We start from the raw sequence: 15,187 nt of genomic DNA, 5'->3' as shown, positions 1-15,187 counted from the left end.
GAAACGGAAGGATATTGAAGGAAAAGCAAATGAAACGGAAGGATATTGAAGGAAAAGCAAATGAAACGGAAGGATATTGAAGGAAAAGCAAATGAAACGGAAGGATATTGAAGGAAAAGCAAATGAAACGGAAGGATATTGAAGGAAAAGCAAATGAAACGGAAGGATATTGAAGGAAAAGCAAATGAAACGGAAGGATATTGAAGGAAAAGCAAATGAAACGGAAGGATATTGAAGGAAAAGCAAATGAAACGGAAAGATATTGAAGGAAAAGCAAATGAAACGGAAGGATATTGAAGGAAAAGCAAATGAAACGGAAGGATATTGAAGGAAAAACAAATGAAACGGAAAGATATTGAAGGAAAAACAAATGAAACGGAAGGATATTGAAGGAAAAGCAAATGAAACGGAAGGATATTGAAGGAAAAACAAATGAAACGGAAGGATATTGAAGGAAAAACAAATGAAACGGAAGGATATTGCATGGAAAAGCAAGTGAAACGGAAGGATGTAGCAAGGAAAAGCAAATGAAACGGAAGGATACCTCAAGGAAAAGCAAATGAAGCGGAATGACGTAGCAAGGAAGGCTAGTGGATCAAGGCAAAGATGAAATGAGACGGAAGGAAGGCTGTTGCAATGGCGAGGGGTTGATATGCCAGCGCCTGTGTAATTTATCAGTTAAGGAGACAGCAAGACATTTACGTCAAGTGAGTGTAACCAGAGTGCGGGGGAGTGCGTGATCTTAAGGCAGCGAGATGGGGGTGCTCACAGGCAAACTTAAAACCAACTCTCTCTCTCTGGTGTTGGAGAGGGACGCCCTGACGTGGTGGCATCGATATGGCTGGTCGGCTCCACTGCCCGGATCTACAAACGTCCTTCACCTCCCTCCCTATTCCCACCCTGAAAGGAGGATTGTGGACTGCTGAAGAAACTTTCAGCTTGCACTTCACCGGGTTTAAGTTTAGATGAGTCTGGGGTTGCAGCTACTACTATTACTACTACTATTCCCACTACTACTACTGCTACTACTACTACTACTACTACTACCACCACCGTAATACTATTACTTCTGCTGCTACTACTACTACTACTACTACTCAGATTTTTGCTTGCAGGAAGAACAAAAGCCATAGGATACTTCTCCACTTCCTTCCAGAAAACAATAAGAAAGAAAAAAGAAAATAGCTCATGATTCTGTTTCTCACGTAACTACATTTCTTTTTGCAGAGGGAGCAAGAGGCATGAGAATCTTCCACGCTTTTTGTCCCGTCGGCAGAAATGTAAGTACGACAGGTGGTTCATCTTGAGTTTCTCCCTTCCCTCCCCCCCACCCTCTCTCTCTCTCTCTCTCTCTCTCTCTCTCTCTCTCTCTCTCTCTCTCTTTCTCAGTTCTTACCACCACCTGGGACAAACAATTTAACCCCTTCAAGACGAGGCAGTCTTTTTTTCTTATATTTTTGGTACCAGCAGACGATTTTAATAAGTTTAGGCGAGACTTTTCGAAGTGGAGAGGTTCAACACAGTCTACCTCTTCACCACAACGAGCCTCTTCTTAGCTGAATAAAATCGTCTAGAGGTAGCTAGAATAACACAGAAGATACATAATCGTACTGACGTTACGTTGAAGTATGTCAATTTCTGTAATTCATAGGAGATTCGCATCATCATTTTAGCTATTAAACTGTTACTTACGTATTTTTTTATTTTAATGTGAAGTCAAGAAAGGTGATGTAGAGTAATGGTTACACTTTTTACGCTAACATGCCCTAAAACTGCCATCGCCGCCTTAAATGCTGAATTGTTGACATAGATTAACACTAGAATATGTACGGTATGATTCTAGTCACAATGTTGTATGGAGATGATGCAAAGACGTAACGTTGGCTTTCTGTCACTGAGCCACGTGAAACTAACAGCAAAGCGACGAGAATTTGGGCAAAGTTAAGGTGAAGCTCTGTACCTATAACTTTAACTTGGTCTTGGGGTGCAGTTATGTGGATTTTCGTGTCTCAGGGTAATTTCACGTTCTCTTTTCAGTTTGACGCTGCGTTGTATTTTCTTCAGCATGGTAACTGTGACGAGTGACGGAAGATAGTGGTCTTATTTCCATTTTTGCCTAAATTGGTCTTGAAGTTCTGTTTTGTCTGTTTCTGTGTTCTAAAGGACACTTGCATTTTCACAACAGCATGTTTTAACTGAATTATAATTTCTTCGGAGTTTTTTTTTTTTTTTTTTCTAATTCCATCATTCCAAGAGGTCTATGCTTTTTTTTTTTTTTTTTTTTTACGTTTTGTGGTGACAGTAAGAATTACGTAAAGAAGGCGTCATCATTCTGTAGGATTTACTGGAGATTATTTCTAACCACTTCGCTGTTATTTCTGAAAAACTTAACTAGTGTTTCTAATCTCTTCACTTTATAAGAAGTCTTCTCTAAACAGACTTTTTTTTTTTTTTGAAGTAACAAGCAAAGGATACAAGATACGTGATCGTAATGAAGAGGTAAATGAACACTTATTTTCATGCCTTTCGCTTTTAAAAAATCTTTAAGCAGAAATTTTTTTTTTGGAAATAGTAAGAAAATTTAATACGATATGAAACTCTGTATATAAAAACTTCAGTGTCTGTCAGTCTTACAATGCAGCTGAGAAATTGTCCTACATCTGCAGTAAAAGGAACCTGCTGCAAATGAACTGTTCTTTTACCAGTGAGACGCTGAGTGGGCATCAGGTGGGCAGTCGCGCTGATCCGATGATTATGCCGGACTTAATAACTAACAATGTATTTTTATTTCTCTTGATGTAACTCATGGTACTTTTTTCCCATTGGCAGTGAGGCGTGCTCGGATGTTTCGGCCATCGTTTTGGGCACAGGTTAGGTTAGGTTAGGTTAGGTAAGGTTCACAACACTTCACACTTCAAAACGTCCTAGGTTGGTGACCCACGGCCCAAAAGTCCGTGGCCAAAACGTCCCACATTCGCAGCGAGATCACCCTAAGACAAATGAATTTAAGAACAAGCCTCGTATACTTAAGCGGCTAAATGATTATTTGGGAGAATGGAACCATCCCAGTGGATTTGTATCAACGAGGGAGCAACGGCTACAAATGTTACCAACTCAGAGACATTCCAAACATGCCAGAATTTTCTTAGATTAAATAACACTCTAAATTATTTTGCATACAAACTAAGATAAGATTACATAATTTAACAGTCACATAAATAATACATTATAGAGAAAAAGAGCACAAAAATTAATGTACAACTTACAAAATAACTATGCTCACAAACAGCAGACTAACTGGCAACTCTGACACGTAACTGAAAAAAACAAAAACAAAACGGGAAGTACGGAGAACTCTCTGGACTACCTAATGAGCAAATCCCACTACTCAGCACTACCCCCTCCCTAGTCCTTGTCGTCCCAACAAAACTACTCAATGTATACACACATAATCCTTAATCCAGACTAAACATTTAATTATACACAAGGTAATCCTTCAGCTTATCAAGACTTCTCCTACGCTGCTTCCGACGACGTCCCTGCTACTCCACACAGTCTGCTCCTCCTGGAATGTCTTGGTCCTTTTCCTGATGCACTTCTTCCCTTGGGCAACTGTCACCATCCTCTTGTACCTCAGGTCCTTGGTCCTCCTCAGTGTCCTCGGCTGCGGTAGAGCACGATTCCTTGGAGATGTCCCAGCTGTACTGTCCTGGCCCATGATACTGCCACAGACGTTTCACGTGTACCACCTTTGGTCGAGATTTTCTGCTTCCCTGAATCCGGTATCTTACGTCTGATAGGCGGTCCAACACAGTGTAAGGTCCGTCCCATGGGCCTTGCAGCTTCAGTGACTGTCCCTTCTTCTGCTGAGGATTGTATAACCAAACACTGTCACCATGAAGCTCAGTTCACTTACCTTGGCATCATACTTGCACTTCAGCGCTTCTCATGAAAACTTAAGGGCTCATCGCACTTGATGATGTACCTCAGCCAGCCTTTCCTGAAGATGCTTCTCATAGCTGGAGGTGTCTGTAGGCAGCTTTTCACCAGGTGGTCTTCCCATTAACAAATCAACAGGTAACCGTAACTCATGGCCCAACATCAATTTTGCAGAAGTGTAGCCAGTAGACTTATGGGATGCAGACCGATATGCCATCAGCAATACAGGTAATTTCTGGTTCCATTCCATTTGTCCGTCTATGCAGTACTTGGTCAGTTCTTGTCCCAGGGTTCAGTTGAATTTCCCCACCATCCCATCTGACTGTAGCCTTAATGGGGTCGTCCTGGTCTTCCTGATCCCCAATAACTTGCAGTACTCATGGAACACGCAGGCTCAAAGTTTCTACCTTGGTCTGATTGTAGCTCCTGTGGCATCCCAAAACGACAGAAAAACTGGTCAACCAACACCTGATCAACAGTTGCAGCCTCTTAATGGGGGATGGCATTGTCTTCTGGCCACTTTATGAAGTACGGTAGTCCGTGGTGACACATATATACCGGTTTCCTCTTTCAGTGAGTGGCAGAGGTCCAGCAACGTCCACCGTGACTTATCCATCGGTGCACCCACTTGGTACAGCTGAAGAGGGGCGCAACCTCGTTTCTTGGGTCCCTTTTTGGCTCAGCATACATCACAGGCCTGACACCACTCTTCAGCATCTTGCCACATACCAGTCCGGTGGAACTTCTGTTGCAACCGACTTAGAGTTTTCTTCACTCTCAGTGCTCACTAGTGATCTGGTCATGGGACTCATCCAAGATCTTAGACCTCATCTTCTTTGGAACCACCAGTTGCCATTACTTGCTGAGGCCACTGGGTGTCTCCTACTGACGCTCCACTAGTCCGTTGCTCAAATGAAGAAGGTCCCACTGACCCCAGTAGCTCTAAGTTGCAGGGCTGAACCTGGAAACTTCTTCCCAATATGGTTGCACTGTACTCTGCTGCAGCCACTCAAGCACTGGTTGTAAATCTGCATCCTCCAACTGCATCCTCTTTAAGTCTTCTTCATCTGATGCTGGTCCTGTTACTGCAGTACGGCTGCATTTCTTGCCAAAATTCCCAATCCTACTGCATTGGTTGCCGTCTGTTCTTCCGTCTTCTTGCACACTATTCATCAAGGTTCTCCTGCATTTCCTCAGTGGTGGGGCTTCTTGGGAAAAACTGGCTGGCTGTTGCCTCTTGTCACCAGCCTCCACTAATTTACCCTCATCCTTCCCATTTGGACACTTATAGCTGAAGTGTCTAACACCCGTTTGTTGCAATCGTGGGTTTCCTTGCACTTTTTCATTATTGCTCCTTCTTCCGTTTGTAACAATCCACTTGCTTGTGTCCTGGCTTCTTGCAGAACCAGCAACCTCCTCTGATCATTTCCTGTTCTCTCTTCCTGTTGCAATCCACTCCCATGTCCTGGCTTCTCACAATACCAGCAACTTCCTCTAATCTTCTCCTGTTCCCTTTTCCACTTGTTGCAGTTCTCTGTCCAATGTTCTGGCTTTTCACAATACCCTCAATTTTTTCCGTTTCACGTACCTGCACGATTCTTGCCATGGATTCTGCATTACGACGTGCCTGAAGAGTGGACGTACTGGACCTGTCGTAGAACTCAGATTCTAGAGCCCTGGCTAGTGCTTCTTGCATGCTTCTGGGTTGTGCCTGCATCACTTGCACTTTCAACTCTACACTATCGACGAACTGGTCCCTCAGAAGAATAGCCAACAGGTTAGGTGCTGCTCCAGAGTACACCTTGTATGTCATACTCTCCAGGTCATGAGCAAGCTGCTATAGGGATTCTTCTCGAGCCCATACATGGGTCCGGAATCTTGCTCTGTAAACCTCAGTCTGATGCATGGTCCCATATCTGCACTCAAGCATATCTACTGGGGACTGATAACTGTTCCTTTCCATCACTGACATCTGGCCCAGAATTTCCATTGCAGCACCCTTGAGGCTCGTAGCCAGCTGCACTGCCCTCTGCCTATTATCCAAACCATTCTGATCAGGAAGCAACTCAAACTGTGCACGCTAAGCTTCCCACGATACTCTACCATCAAATTCCACAGGTTTCTTTTAACTGGATCCCCATAATAGCCATACACTTCACTGGTTTGGGGCCTAAAAACTGGGGCATCATAGTTAAGTCCAGGACTTAAAACTTCTGCATTCTGATTGTTCAACCTTGTAATGCTACCTTCAGATGCTTGGGATTCTTCACGATTCACTATACATCGTCCATTCTTTTCCTCTGCTCCCCATACACTAACCTGAGGCTCAGCAGTGCAATATTTCTCTACAGCCTCAATTTTCTCACTAACTATCTTCACATGGTCGACTACATGCATCAGCTGGTTATCTACATGCTGTCTGCACTCCATCACTATTCCTTCACTACTTTCCAGCTGGTTGCGTACATGCTGTCTGCATTCCATCACATTATTGCTTACATCATACTTCTGCTGCCGTAGCCTAGTGTGTATATCCTTCCTTAACTGTTGTTGTTCTTTCTTCGTTTCCTCCATGAAAGCATCTTGCTGTCCTTGCATCCTCAGTTGTAACTCCTTCTGTTGCTCCTGTAATGCCTCTTGCAAATGTTCATATCCTTCTTTCTGTTTTTTGTTCTGTGCGTGTAATTGTGCGCTTTATGCCTGTAATTGTTTTCCGAGCCTTTTTTGCGCTTCATTTTATGCCTGTAATTGTCCTTTAAGTTCTCTCTACCCTTCATTCTGTGCCTGTAGTTGTGCTTGTAATAGCATCATAATTGTACCCAGTGATGCCTCCTCCTGCCTAGCTTGGCCCCTTGCCTGTACACCTTCTGCTTCCATGTCGAAGGTTAGACTCACTGCAGTCCTTAATAATCCACACTCCTGACATCACTGTTACATCCCTGTCCCACACTGCCACAGGCTCCAACAGCAGTAGGTCAGTATAAGAAGGATATTGCCCAGTGAGTTGTTCTTCCTATGGTCAGCCTTTCGGTGTACAGTACACAAGAACAGCTCAGGCATCGTAAATACTTCGTAAACACTGGCTTCTTAAGTTCAGTCTTTATTTTCCAAATAATTACACTTAATGCTTTCCAACAACACTTCACTGTTTTCACAAGTACTGAAAATACACAAAGTTCCGCAACTGCACTGACACTGAACTACACTCAGACTGAACCGAACACCGACTGAAACTGCTCCAGTCTCTTCCCTATCCTTATATAAGCTTCCTATATGCTAGACTAAGTGATCCACTGCTTCTACAAAGTTCTTGTGCATTTACGAGGGAGCAACGGTTACAACCGTTACCAACTCGGAGACATCCAAAACATGCCAGAGTTTTTTTTACATTACATAACACTAAATTGTTGAGTATACAAACTAAGATAAGATTACATAATTTAACAATCACATTAATAATACATTATAGAAAAAAGAGCACAAAAATTAATGTACAACTTACAAAATAACTACGCTCACAAACAGCAAATTAACTGGCAACACTGAAACGTAACTATTAAAAAAAAAAAGAAAAAAGTACGTGAAGTACGGAAAACTCTCCAGACTACCTAACGAGCAAATCCCGCTAACCAATATTAAGATGAAGCAAGCAAAATACCCTACTATGGAAGATACATTACAAAGCCTCCTGTGCCACTTACAGTATGACCCTATGCCCAGTCACTGAAGCACTGGTCACATTTGTGGGTGGAGATAGCACAGATCTGCAAATTGAGAATGAAGGTCGATTACTCATGTGATACGCTGGGTCAATTCTCCAGTTTATGAATACGTTCAGTATATGAATACGTGTCATATAAGGCACACTTTTCCTGAATCTACTGCTTAGCCTCAGTGCGGTTACACATTCACAAAGTTTACGACATAATTCGTTGTGAAGACGATCAAAGTTGCCTTTGAATACTTCTAAGGTACACCGGAAATATTGGAACACATTTGTGGGCGGAGATCTGTCCCAGATCCCGCTGTAACAGCTGCCCTTTACCACACACTAATCCCACGTTAATGCAAGGTACCTTCGTTGCTCAGCCCCCACAGTGGAGTACCTGAGGGGGGGCGGGGGGGGGTTGTTTGAAACTGCCCCCCGGGCCCCTAATTGTCCTTTAAGTTCTTAAAAATTTGTAAGCTATTTTTTTTTTTATTGATATTTAAAAAAATATGTATTTATCATCCAGACAATCCCGGCTGAGATATTAGATAAGTTTTGAGAATGAGGGGTACTAGGTTCTTTGCGGGGCCCTCCGGGAGGGGGGCCCCGCAAAGAACCTAGCCCCCCGGGCCCCCAGATCTCTAGGTACGCCCCTGAACCCCCCCCCCCTCCTTTCGCCACTTCTTGTGCTGAATCAGAATATTAAGAATAATGAAATCTGAGCAAGGACACAGTGAAAAGTTGAATAAACCATTCTTTCACGAACCCGTAGTATTATCCATTTTCTCTGGTAATTCAGTCTAGAAAAACGTAGGCAACTAACAGGGTAACTTGTTTTTCGCAGCTCTTATTATTTAAGCACATTTACAATTATTTATCAAAAATCTCACTCACTGAAGAAGCAGCGACTGTTTAGTGTGGGAGCCCCTGTTTATATGCTGGGACAATGCCTGGACACGATGCTTTAACTAGAAACATAAGGTTGGACTAGCGGGCTTGGTGCCTCAAGCTTCCACTGTGGCTCTGCGTTGGAACAGGTGAATAGTCTGGGAGAGATGGGGCACAGGGACCATGTCCTTTCTTCCCTCTCTCCCCTACACTCAGCAGACCTAGCATACATATCGTGTGTCGGTCTGAAACAATGGTATACGCGAACAATATATTTATGAACACTGGTGGATAATTTTTCACCCACACAGTTCTGCTTCGTATCATCAGACTGTGTACCTAAGTTTTGAGAAGCTAGACATTTGAAAGTGTCACGTGTTTACCTTCTTGTTAATGCAGGTCAATACTGACAAATCCACACTGGCGACAATCACAGGTCGTATTACCGCCACTCAGTCCTATCTTCCACTGCTATATCAGTCCGTCCTCCCCAGTCATTTCCACCCTACTCACATTTATTATCCCTCCCCCCCGTCTCTCTCTCTCTCTCTCAGCACTGATCTTTTAAACATTCACATCACGACGCTGCACCTCATACAACTGTCAACATAATTATGATGTAGCGTACTCATCCTTTTATCTGCTGTTTCGTCATTAATTCGTACGTTACCAGGCTACTTACAACGTTCATTTCTACAGCAAACTCTTACCCTGGCATGATCCACCAATCACCACCATCCCTCGCCTCCACCCACACTATCTCCCATACATCAGAGAGAGAGAGAGAGAGAGAGAGAGAGAGAGAGAGAGAGATTTTTTGGCCTATCGACCACAGGACCCGAAGCCAGGTCATTAAGGCCATATATATATATATATATTGTTACGGAACAGAGAAAGATAATGTACACTTTAAGTGAGAATACGAAGAGTCACTACTGTCCCGTAAAGTTCCAGGTTCAAAACAAAAGAGTTAGGTAAAATTACAAGTTAAAGTTTAATGCACAAACTAACAACAAAACATTCAGAACTCATAAGGATAATGTAATGGCAAATAAACAGGTTAAATATATGGTTAACTGCAATAGCCTCTATTAACACAAAATTAGCAAGAGTAAATTTATCTAAGTCAGCCCTGATAAAATGAGATACCAGATAATACTCAGTGAATGCCAGATAAATAATTACAGATACAAACTATTATCAAAAATGACTGACATAAAGAACCCCACACGAATTACAAAAACTTCACTAGGCCTACAAATTAAACTTATGCTATACAGTACAAGAAAAAATGCAACAACAGTTATACTCAAATTACACACAGCTGCTAGATGGTTGGAGACTTCTTGAGCACTCACAATAATAATATCTGTACAGGGGAGGACAGAGATGTGAACAAAATGAGGAGCAGATCTAAGTGGCAATGATGCAGAGACTGAGCTCATTATATAGGGGCCAGCAGAGCCTGATACAACTTGTAAGCAGGACGCGCAAATGAAGCCATGGGGGCAAAGAGCTGATAATCCCGCTCTAAGCAACAGAGAGAACGACTTACTCTACTATAACGGTAGAAGGGGGAACTGAGGCAGAACACGCTCGTGATCAAACATGCAGCATACTGAGTGTTAAAATTACACAAAGGATGATGAAATCATAGGCTATGTAACACCTCCCACAAAGAAAAAGAAATTTACAAAGGAAATTTCTTATTACTCTAAAACAATCTGTCTAAAGTCTAGATAAGCAATCTGCAATAACATTTTCTTTCCCCTTGACATGTTGTATGTCTAATGAATACTCCTGAAGAAGTAGACTCCATCTTGTCAATCTCTGAATTTTATCTTTAAACTTACTAAGGAATTTCAGTGGGTTATGATCGGTATAAATGACTATGGGGTCAAAACCAGAACACAAATAAAATGAAAAATGCTGTAAACCCAAAATCAAGGCCAAAAGCTCTTTCTCAATAGTTGAGTAGTTCTTTTGAGGTGGAGTGAACTTCTTACTGTAGTAAGATACAGGGTGTTCAATACCCTGATCATCCTCTTGCAGCAAAACAGCCCCAGCTCCTGTATCACTTGCATCAACAGCCATCTTAAAAGGCTTAGCAAAATTTGGAGTAGCGAACACTGGCTGACTTAATAGAATAGCTTTAAGTTTGTTGAAAGAGGATTCACAGTTATCGGTCCAGACAAATTCAACTCCCTTTTTCAGTAGGTCTGTAAGTGGTGATACAAGAATAGAAAAGTTAAGAACAAATCTCCTGTAATAACCTACTATTCCCAAAAATCTTTGTAGCTCTTTCCTACTTTTAGGTCTGGGAAGATCACTTATAACCTGAACCTTAGCTCCTGGTGGTGCAACATGTCCATCACCAATTACATACCCAAGGTACTGAACTTTAGCTTGACCAAACTCACACTTTGATAAATTAGCTACAAGATTAGCATGAACTAAACGGTCAAGAAATTTACTGACATGGCATAGGTGATCTTTCCAGTTGTCACTGAAGATTAATACATCATCAATATAAACAACACACCCTGCCAAACCCTCTGTTACAACATTCATGAGCTTCTGAAATGTGGCTGGTGCATTCTTCATACCATACGGCATTACTGAACATGCAAAAGCCTTTCCTAATGTTACAAAACATGAGATCTCCCTAGCACGTTCAGTCATAGGTACTTGCCAGTATCCCTTTAACAAATCAAACTTACTTATGTACCTAGCCTTTCCGATCTTGTCTATGCAATCTTCCACACGAGGGAGAGGGTAAGTGTCTGTTTTGGTTATCTGATTAACACGTCTGTAGTCGATGCAAAGCCGCTGTGACCCACCTGGCTCAGGGACTAGAGTGACAGGAGAACTCCACTCGCTCTGACAGGGCTCAATCATCTTGTGGTCCAACAGGTAGCCAAGCTCCTTCTGGATGAGAGGAACTTTCACTGGGTTCACACGGTAAGGAGGCAATTTAATTGGCTTTGCGTCTCCAACATCGACATCATGCATCAACACAGTGGTTCTTCCTGGAGTGGCACGGAACACTTGCGGGTACTCCTGCAGTAATGCCGAAAACTCCTGCCTTTCCTTGGGTGGTAGATGAGAAAGCTTAGTCTGGAGATCATTCATGATATCAGGATTCTTCCCCAAACTATCACTCAGGCTCATACTGCATGGGAGAGCTTCACTTGCAGACTCGGGTGGAACAGCTACAGTGCAGACTGGATTATTTTTGTCCCGCCTGTGATATAACTTTAGCATGTTGATGTGACATAGTTGCTTGCTCTTTCTACGATCTGGTGTGGCGATGACATAGTTGACATCACTGAGTTTCTTCTCCACGAAATAAGGGCCACTAAACTTGGCTTGAAGAGGTTGCCCATGAACTGGTAGCAGAATCAAAACCTGATCTCCTGGCTGAAAGTGGCGTAACCTGGACTTCTTATCATACCAAGTCTTCATCTTCTCCTGAGCAGCTCCTAAATTCTCTCTCGCCAGCTGTAAAGCAGTGGACAGCCGTTCTTTGAAATTCATCACATACTCCAGCAGGTTGACGTCATCTTCCTCCGACAGCCAGCATTCCTTGAGCAGCTTAAGGGGTCCTCTTACTTCATGGCCAAACAGCAGTTCAAAAGGTGAGAAGCCCAGTGATTCATTTGGAGATTCTCTTGCAGCAAACGCAACGAATGGAAGACCTTTATCCCAGTCTTTCTGATGTTCCAAACAGTATTTCTTGAGCATCGATTTGAGTGTTTGATGATATCTCTCCAACGCTCCTTGGGTCTGGGGATGGTAAGCTGAAGACGTGATCTGGGTGATGCCCAACTCTTTCAGAGACTGCTTGAAAACATTTGACATGAAATTACTTCCCCGGTCTGACTGTACCTCCTTAGGCAGACCAAACTTTGTGAAGAACCCCAGCATTTCCTTAACGACGTTCTTTGCTGAGATGTTTCTAAGTGGAATGGCTTCAGGATAACGAGTAGCCATGTCAATCATGGTCAACACATAAGAAAATCCTGAAGAAGTCTTAGGAAGAGGGCCCACAATATCCACCAACACACGGGTGAAAGGCGCCTCAAAAGGAGGAATGGGAACTAGAGGTGCAACCTTTTCGGTCTGATTACACTTCCCCACAACTTGACAGGTGTGACAAGACTTACAATACCAGGAAACATCCCTGAAGATACCTGGCCAGTAGAAGTGTTTCAAAATGCGTGCCACAGTCTTCCTCACTCCAAGGTGTCCTGCCAAACTGGAATCATGAGCCACTCTAATGATATCCTGCCTACAAACACGAGGGATGACAACTTGATGTACAACCTCCCATTCACAGTCGGCTGATGCTGTTGGGGGTCTCCACTTCCTCATAAGTACTCCTGACTTTACATAATAACAAGTAGAAGCACCGGCTGACTCTTCTTCACTGTAAGCAGAGTTAGCTAGACCTTTCAACTCAGGGTCAGCAACCTGCAACTCAACCAACTCTTGACGAGACAAATTATCAACACTACGGGGTACTGCCTCATCTGGTGAGTGGTCCAAATTAGCAAGAAAAGTGTCAGCTAGGATAACATCATCATCATCATTATCCTCTAAATCACCAGTAACTTTAGACTTAGCCCTAGTGACAGCACATGCAGAGAACACATCAGGGACATCACAATCCTGGGACGCAGCCACTGGCTCACCAGACAACTGAGGAGCTGGACACACTTGACTTCCACCAATATCATTTCCAAGTAAGAAAGTTACACCTGACATTGGGAGTGTCTCAACCAACCCAACCATAACAGAACCATTAACAAAACCAGACTCTAAATTCACTCTGCACAGAGGGACAGAGAAGTAATTATTCCCTACACCTTGTAAGATTACAGTTTCATCAGAGGAATTAACATTAGAGCCTAGAACACTGGTCAGCATAAGGGATTGGCAAGCACCTGTATCACGATATATATGAACTGATTTCCTGTCATTACTGTCCAGAGGACTGACAAAACCATCAGACAGGAAATTAGCACATGAACTCTTGAGAGTGTCACCCACGTTACTGCTCAAAAGAGGAGCTCCATCATGAGAATTTAAGTTACCCCTCAAAGCAGGTTCAGTTAACTCAGTTAAAGAATTCTGGGAACTCTCAAGAGTGGACACTAGACCAATTGACTGAATATTTAAAGACTCCTTTTTGTTCACATCACGCTGTCTCCTGAAACATCTCTCCGTAGTATGACCAAGCTTACTACAATAAGTACATTTACTTTTCTGAAATCTAGAGGTGAAGCTGGTATTTACTTCCTGAGAAACATCATCTTTATTCTCTTTCCTGTTACCTGTACTCTCTTGTGAGTGAGAACATACTCATCAGCTAAAACTGCAGCATCAGACAAATTATCTATTCTTTTCTCATCAAGATATAGGCTTACATCTTTATAAATACACCTCTTGAAATCCTCCAGCAAAATCATCTGCTTAAATTTACCAAAATCAGAATCCACATTCTTAGAATTTAACCACTGCTCTAACAAATCTTCTTTGATTTTTGCATACTCAACATGGGATTGCTTATCTTGCTTGTAAGTTGTCCTAAATTTTACTCTATAAGCTTCAGGAACAAGCTCATAGGCCTTGAGAATCAAGCTCTTAACTACATCATAATTATCACATTGATCCTGAGGCAAAGATGCATAAGTTACTTGAGCTTTACCGGTGAGAACAGTTTGAAGGAGTACTGGCCAATACTCCTTAGGCCAATTAAAACCTGTAGCTACCCTCTCAAACAACTGAAAATACTTTGTTAAATCAGATTCATTAAAAGGAGGGACAAGTTTAACATTTTTAGCCACATCAAAATCATCAGAGCTAGATGATCCAGTTCCACCTTGTTTCATGCGATACTCATGGTCTGCCTGAATCCTGGCAAGCTCAATTTGTGCCTGAGCCCGTACCTCTGCCTCTTGAATACGAGCATTTGCCTCCTTAACATCAGCCTCCTTAGCACGTGCTTGAAATTCAAAGCTTCCTTCACACGAGCCTCCTGCAGGGCTAAAGCTGTAACTTAGCTAATTCAATCTGCGTTTGCTCATTTGGAGGAGGTTACATTAAACAAGCTTTTATTAATCATGCCAACAATTTGATCTTTAGAATGATGAGAGTGAACTGCAATTCCCAATTGTTGAGCAACAAGCTTAAGTTCATTCTTTGTTCTGTTTTCTATATCACACACTGTTTGCACATTTGACAAAAAATCCCTGGCTTCATCAAGTGTAGAAATAGTAGCCATCATGAATATATCACAGTCACAAAATATCAAACAATATCCTTATGATAATATCCTGAATATCCTGATATGAGGTCGCCAAATTTATGTTACGGAACAGAGAGAAAGATAATGTACACTTTAAGTGAGAATACGAAGAGTCACTACTGTCCCGTAAAGTTCCAGGTTCAAAACAAAAGAGTTAGGTAAAATTACAAGTTAAAGTTTAATGCACAAACTAACAACAAAACATTCAGGACTCATAAGGATAATGTAATGGCAAATAAACAGGTTAAATATATGGTTAACTGCAATAGCCTCTATTAACACAAAATTAGCAAGAGTAAATTTATCTAAGTCAGCCCTGATAAAATGAGATACCAGATAAT

The sequence above is a fragment of the Coenobita brevimanus genome, chromosome 13 (assembly GCF_032717465.1).
Source record: "Coenobita brevimanus isolate Jiangsu-jjx chromosome 13, ASM3271746v2, whole genome shotgun sequence".
Taxonomy (NCBI): domain Eukaryota; kingdom Metazoa; phylum Arthropoda; class Malacostraca; order Decapoda; family Coenobitidae; genus Coenobita; species Coenobita brevimanus.
This window is presented reverse-complemented; position numbering follows the sequence as displayed.